Source organism: Lichenostomus cassidix, chromosome 28, assembly GCF_008360975.1.
Source record: "Lichenostomus cassidix isolate B80296 chromosome 28, HeHo_3.0, whole genome shotgun sequence".
Classification (NCBI taxonomy): domain Eukaryota; kingdom Metazoa; phylum Chordata; class Aves; order Passeriformes; family Meliphagidae; genus Lichenostomus; species Lichenostomus cassidix.
In genome coordinates, this window is record NC_139508.1 from 1,696,126 (window position 1) to 1,703,401 (window position 7,276).

A 7,276-nucleotide genomic window follows, 5' to 3' on the forward strand; every position below is an offset into this window, starting at 1 on the left:
TCCTGCAGGTCCCTGTGGGGAATTGTCCCCAACTGTCCCCTGGATTCCTGCAGGTCCCCTGTGGGGAATTGTCCCCAGCACTGTCCCCTCGATTCCTGCAGGATCCTGGTGGGGATTTGTCCCCAACTGTCCCCTCGATTCCTGCAGGTCCCTGGTGAGGATTGTCCCCAGCACTGTCCCCTTGATTCCTGCAGGTCCCTGGTGAGGATTGTCCCCAGCACTGTCCCCTCGATTCCTGCAGGTCCCTGTGGGGAATTGTCCCCAACTGTCCCCTGGATTCCTGCAGGTCCCTGGTGGGGAATTGTCCCCAACTGTCCCCTCGATTCCTGCAGGATCCTGGTGGGGATTTGTCCCCATCTGTCCCCTTGGTTCCTGCAGGATCGTGGTGGGGAATTGTCCCCAACTGTCCCCTCAATTCCTGCAGGTCCCTGTGGGGAATTGTCCCCAACTGTCCCCTCAATTCCTGCAGGTCCCTGTGGGGAATTGTCCCCAACTGTCCCCTTGCTGGGGACAAACAGGGAATTTCTGTCCCCACGGCTTTCCAGCCCTGCAGTCCCTCAGCCCGAGCTGTCCCCAAGCTGTCCCCAAGCTGTCCCCTCCCTCAGCGCCAGGGGACAGCAGGAGGAGCAGGGAGAGGATGCAGGGAGAGGATTCCAGAGGGTGGGAATGGGTTGGATTTATCCCTGTTGGGTTTGTGACATCAATTCCCCTCCAGGTGGCAGGGAATGGGAATTATTTTTATTTTTCCATGTTGGGTTTATCACATTGATTCTCCTCCAGGTGGCAGGGAATGGGAATTTTGGGATTTTTCCCTGTTGGTTCTGTCACAGTGATTCCCCTCCAGGTGTCAGAGGGTGCAAATTATTTTGATTTTTCTGTTGGTTCTGTCACAGTGATTCCCTTTCAGGTGTTAGGGAATGGGAATTTTGGGATTTTTCCATATTGGGTCAGTCATGGTGATTCTCCTCCACGTGTCAGGGAATGGGAATTCTTTTAATTTTTTCCCTGTTGGGTTTGTGACATAATTCCCCTCCAGGTGGCAGGGAATGGGAATTATTTTTATTTTTCCATGTTGGATGTGTCACAGTGATTCCCCTCCAGGTGTCAGGGAATGGGAATTTTGGATTTTTCCCTGCTGGGTTTATCACAATGATTCCCCTCCAGGTGTCAGAGGAATGGGAATTTTGGGATTTTTCCCTGCTGGATCTGTGATATCAATTCCCCTCCAGGTGTCATGCAATGGGAATTTTGGATTTTTCCCTGCTGGGTTTATCACAATGATTCCCCTCCAGGTGTCAGAGGAATGGGAATTTTGGGATTTTTCCCTGCTGGATCTGTGATATCAATTCCCCTCCAGGTGTCATGCAATGGGAATTTTGGATTTTTCCCTGCTGGGTTTATCACAATGATTCCCCTCCAGGTGTCAGAGGAATGGGAATTTTGGGATTTTTCCCTGCTGGATCTGTGATATCAATTCCCCTCCAGGTGTCATGCAATGGGAATTTTTTAATTTTTCCATGTTGGGTTTATCACAATGATTCCCCTCCAGGTGTCAGGGAATGGGAATTTTTTTGATTTTTCCATATTGGGTCTGTCATGGTGATTCTCCTGCAGGTTCCTGAGGATGGGAATTTTTTTGATTTTTCCATGTTGGGTTTGTGACATACAATTCCAGGTGTCAGGGAATGGAATTTTGAATTTTTCCCTGCTGGGTTTATCACAATGATTCCCCTCCAGGTGTCAGGGAATGGAATTTTGGGATTTTTCCCTGCAGGGTTTATCACAATAATTCCCCTCCAGGTGGCAGGGAATGGGAATTTTGGATTTTTCCCTGCTGGGTTTATCCCAATGATTCCCCTCCAGGCTCACTGTGTTTGAGTCAGGAAAGCCCTGGCAGAGCTTTGTCCCTGCCTGGGACCCACAGGACATCCCAGTGACACCCCAGTGACACCCCAGTGACATCCCAGTGACATCCCAGTGACATCCCAGTGACATCCCAGTGACACCCCAGAGCTGGAATTCCTGCTTTTCAGTGGGATTTTCGGGGCAGGAAGGGAACTGCCAGCCCAGCCTGGCCGGAGCAGAGCTGGGGTGACCTTGGGGGACAAACGGGATTTCCCAGAGCTGGGTGACTCCAGCTGGCTTTGGGGTGACATCCCTGTGCTGGTGGCAGCTCTGCTGTGATGGCCAGGAAGGGACTGGGACTGGGAGGGGATTGCTGGCTTTTGGGGTCAATGGCTTTTGGGGTGATGGTTTTTGGGGCTGATGGTTTTTGGGGCTGATGGTTTTGGGGCTGATGACTTTGGAGCTGATGGTTTTGGGGCCAATGACTTTTGTGGACTCTTGGCTTTTGGGGTGATAGTTTTTGGGGTGATGGTTTTGGGGCTGATGGTTTTTGGGGTGATGGTTTTGGGGCTGATGGCTTTTGGGGTGATGGCTTTTGGGGCTGATGGTTTTGGGGACTCTTGGCTTTTGGGGCTGATGGTTTTGGGGCTGATGTTTTTTGGGGCTGATGGTTTTGGGGCCAAAGGTTTCGGGGCAGATGATTTTGGGGCCGGTGGGTTTTGGGGACTCTTGGCTTTTGGGGCTGATGGTTTTGGGACCAAAGGTTTTGGGGCTGATGGTTTTTGGGGCCAGTGGTTTTGAGGCCGATGGTTTTGGGGCTGATGGTTTTGGGGCTGATGGTTTTGGGGCAGATGGTTTTGGGGCTGATGGTTTTGGGGCTGTGTGAAACAGGACTTGGGTGGTTTGATGTGCTGCAAGTCGATGGCTTTAAGAAAGAAACGTTGGATGCACTGATTGAGTTTAAAAAAATGGGATTTGGGATTTGGAAGAGCCAAGATTTGGGAGGAAGATTTGGGATCTGGAAGGAAGAGCCAAGATCTGGGAGGAGGAGGAAGATTTGGGATTTGGGAGGAAGAACCTGCTCTGCTCTGCCCTGAAGCTGGGGGAAATTTTGGGAAGCAGCACTCGATTTCCCATCAGCTTTCTGCGGGAAGATCCTCATCCTGACCCTACAGACTGTGCCGGACCTCAACCGGACCTTTGGAGAGACCTGGAAGGGTTTTGGAGCTGCTGAAAGGGTTTTGGAGATCCTGGAAGGGTTTTGGAGCTGCTGAAAGGGTTTTGGGGCTGCTGAATGGGTTTTGGAGATCCTGGAAGGGTTTTGGGGCTGCTGAAAGGGTTTTGGAACTGCCAAAAGGGTTTTGGGGCTGCTGAAAGGGTTTTGGGGCTGCTGACAGGGTTTTGGAGAGACCTGAAAGAGCTTTGGAGCTGCTGAAAGGGTTTTGGAGTTGCCAAAAGGGTTTTGGAGCTCCTGAAAGGGTTTTGGAGCTCCTGAATGGGTTTTGGAGATCCTGGAAGGTTCTTTGAGCTCCTGCAAGGGTTTTGGAGCTGCTGAGAGGGTTTAGGAGATACTGAAAGGGTTTTGGACTTGCCAAAAGGGTTTTGGGGCTGCTGAAAGGGTTTTAGAGCTGCTGAAAGGGTTTTGGAGCTGCTGAAAGGATTTTGGAGCTCCTGGAAGGGTTTTGGAGTTCCTGAAAGGGTTTTGGAGTTCCTGGACGGGTTTTGGAGAGACCTGAAAGGGTTTTGGAGCTCCTGAAAATGTTTAGGAGCTCCCGAGAGGGTTTAGGAGCTGCCGAAAGGGTTAAGGGGTCCCGGCGGATCCTCCCTCCGCCCCTGCCGGCAATCCCGCGGCGCTCCCCGGGCGATCAAAGCCTCCCGTCGGGGGAATCCACACCTCCAGCCCCGCCGGGCCGTTCTTTGTCTGGAGCAGCGAGAGGACGATGTGGTTCCTGCCCAGCCTGGCCTGGGCTCTGCTGAGCCCCGTGCTGGCCGAGCTGAGCCCGCAGGAGGAGTCGCTGCTGAAATCGCTGGGGTTGAGCTCCAAACCCAGCCCCAGGCTCCCCGCCGCCGTGCCGCCGCTGCTCTGGAGGATTTTCCGCTCGAGGGAAGCGCTGAGCGCGCCGGAGCGAGGAGAGCTGACCGCGTGTCGGGTGGAGGAGTTCAGTGTCGCCGGGGACATCGTGCGGGTGTTCGCTGACCGAGGTACGGCCGGGTTTGGGGTTTTTCCTGCAGCCCGGGATGGGAATTCGCTCCGCTCCCTGTTCCCTGTTTGCCTGTGGGATGTGGAGAGGATTGGATTCCAGAAATCCCTGCAAAATTCTGGTCAGAAATCCCTGAGTGCCTCGGGATGCTGCAGGGTGACAATTTATGGGTTTGGAATGAGTCTGGGCTGTGCCAGGCTCGCTCCCGGAGCCCCCAAAATCCCTCCCGTTTGGATCCCAAGCTCCATCCCGGCTTTGGGATCCGCGGGGGTGGAGGGGAGTGGGAATTTTGGGGTAGGAATGGGATCAGCAGCAGCTCAACCCTTGGGTCTGTCCTCCTCCTCCTCCTCCTCCTCCTCATCCTCCTCCTCCTCCCGACCCCCCTGGCCGCCCCCAGTCACATCTGGTTGCCCTCAGGGCACATCTGGCTGCCCCCAGTCACATCTGGTTGCCCCCAGTCACATCTGGCTGTCCCCCAGAGCACATCTGGCCACCCCCCGGGCACATCTGGCTGCCCCCAGTCACATCTGGCTGCCCCAGCCGCTCTCAGCTCCCTGGGAACTGTTCGGCTTTAATTAGGGTTTAATTAGGGTTTCTCTGGGCGCTGTCGCTGAGGTCCCAAGGCACCGCCGAGCTTTTTGCGGGTTTATTTTTCCGGCGGGAAAAGGAAATCGGCCGAGCCAGGCAGCTCCCCAAATTCTGTGCTTTTTACACTTTTATCCCATTCCATCCCGAACAATCCCCAGCCTGGGGCAGGGAGAAGGGGAAATAACTCCCCGAGGTGTGGAGCAGCATCCCGAGGAGATGCTGGAGCAGCCCGGGGGGAGCTCAGGGGGTTCCTGCGGAGCTCCCTGCAGCCCTGGCAGCTCCTGGCAGCTCCTGGCAGCTCCTGGCAGCTCCTGGTACCTCCTGGCACCTCCTGGCACCTCCTGGTACCTCCTGGCACCTCCTGGTACCTCCTGGCAGCTCTGCCAGCGCTGCAGGTAGCGCGGTGGGGAGGGAGGGAGGGAGGGAGGGATGGGGGGAATAAAGGAGATTTTGAGTGCGGGAAGTTGTGCTGCGTGTGAAATTGCGGCGGTGGGAAATGGTGGGGTGAAATTCCTCGGTGTGCCAAATTCCGGTGGGAAAATCAGATGTGTGAAATTCCTGGTGTGTGAAATTCCTGGTGTGTGAAATTCCCATTGTGTGAAATTCCCATTGTGTGAAATTCCCGGTGTGTGAAATTCCCAGTGTGTGAAATTCCCAGTGTGTGAAATTCCCATTGTGTGAAATTCCCCTGTGAAATTCTGGTATGAAATTGAGGTATGTGAAATTCCTGCTATGTGAGATTCCCGGTGTGTGAAATTCCCAGTGTGTGAAATTCCCATGTCTGAAATCGCCCTGTGTGAAATTCCCGGCTATGAAATTCCCGTGTGAAATTCCTGGTGTCTGAAATCTCTGTGTATGAAATTCCAGTGTGTAAAATTCCCAATGTGTAAAATCCCCGTGTGAGAAATTCCCATGTGTAAAATTCCTGCTGTGTGAGATTCCCGTGTGTGAAATTCCAGAGTATGAAATTCCTGTCTCTGAAATCTCCGTGTGTGAATTCCCACTGTGTGAAATTCCCTGTGTGTGAATTCCCAATGTGTAAATTCCCATTGTGTGAAATTCCCTGTGTGTGAAACTCTGGTGGTGTGGAATTCCCGTGTGAGAAATCATTCCCATTTGAAATTCCCATGTTTGAAATCTGTGAAATTCCCATGAGTGAAATTCCCATGTCTGAAATGTGTGTGTGAAATTCCCATTGTGTGAAATTCCCTGTGTGTGAATTCCCGGTGTGTAAAATCCCCGTGTGTGAAATTCCAGTGTGTAAAATTCCAGTGTGTGAAATTCCTATATGTGAAATTCCCATATGGGATTCCCGATGTGTGAAATTCCCACTGTGTGAAATTCCCGCATGAAATCCCTGTGTGTGAAATTCCTGCTGTGTGAATTCCCAATGTGTAAAATTCCCGATGTGTGAAATTCCCAATGTGTGAAATTCCCGATGTGTGAAATTCCCAATGTGTAAAATCCCACTGTGTGAAATTCCCGGTGTGTGAAATCCTGGTGGTGTGGAATTCCCGTGTGAGAAATTCCCAATGTGTGTAAAATCCCTGTGTGAGAAATTCCCATGTGAAATTCTGGTGTGAAATTCCCACTGTGTGAATTTCCAATGTGTAAATTCCCACTGTGTGAAATTCCCATTGTGTGAAACTCTGGTGGTGTGGAATTCCCGTGTGAGAAATCATTCCCATTTGAAATTCCCGAGTCTGAAATTCCCACTCTGTGGAATTCCCTGTGTGGGAATTCCCGGTGTGTAAAATCCCTGTGTGTGAAATTCCAGTGTGTGAAATTCCCATGTGAAATTCCTATATGTGAAATTCCCATATGGGATTCCCAATGTGTGAAATTCCCACTGTGTGAAATCCCTGCGTGTGAAATTCCTGCTGTGTAAAATCCCACTGTGTGAAATTCCCAATGTGTAAAATTCCCAATGTGTAAAATCCCACTGTGTGAAATTCCCGGGGTGTGAAACTCTGGTGGTGTGGAATTCCCCTGCGAGAAATAATTCCCATATAAAATCCCACTGTGTGAAATGCCAGGGTGAAATTCCCATATAAAATCCCAGTGTGTGAAAATTCCCACGAGTGAAATTCCAGAGTGAAATTCCCATATAAAATCCCAGTGTGTGAAAATTCCCACGAGTGAAATTCCAGAGTGAAATTCCCATATAAAACCCCAAAAATGTGAAATTCCCATATAAAACCCCAAACTGTGAAATTCCCATATAAAACCCCACAGTGTGAAATTCCCATATAAAACCCCAAACTGTGAAATTCCCACATAAAACCCCACAGTGTGAAATTTTGGGGTGTGAAATTCCCACGAGTGAAATTCCAGAGTGAAATTCCTGGTGTGTGAAATTCCCATGAGTGAAATTCCCATATAAAACCCCAAAAATGTGAAATTCCCATATAAAAACCCCAAAATGTGAAATTCCCAATATAAAACCCCAAACTGTGAAATTCCCAATATAAAACCCCAAACTGTGAAATTCCCAATATAAAACCCCAAACTGTGAAATTCCCATATAAAAATCCCACAGTGTGAAATTCCCATATAAAACCCCAAACTGTGAAATTCCCATATAAAAACCCCACAGTGTGAAATCCACACTGTTTAGGATTTCCAGATCATCCCAAAATCCC

The 7,276-nt window shown here is 50.7% G+C and overlaps 1 long non-coding RNA gene across 4 annotated transcripts; it reads left to right on the plus strand.

Annotated features, from left to right (window-relative positions):
• The first annotated feature begins 1,427 nt into the window (after positions 1-1,427).
• LOC146426110 (uncharacterized) lies at positions 1,428-4,810 on the plus strand. 4 transcript variants are annotated; one of them, XR_014846212.1, is made up of 4 exons: positions 1,428-1,675; positions 1,738-2,284; positions 2,609-2,636; positions 2,697-4,810. It is a non-coding gene; the product is annotated as an uncharacterized LOC146426110 (long non-coding RNA). The 4 variants fall into 4 exon arrangements; XR_014846213.1 differs by having other exon boundaries at positions 1,738-2,515; positions 2,609-2,795; XR_014846211.1 differs by having other exon boundaries at positions 1,738-2,795.
• The last annotated feature ends 2,466 nt before the right edge of the window (positions 4,811-7,276 follow it).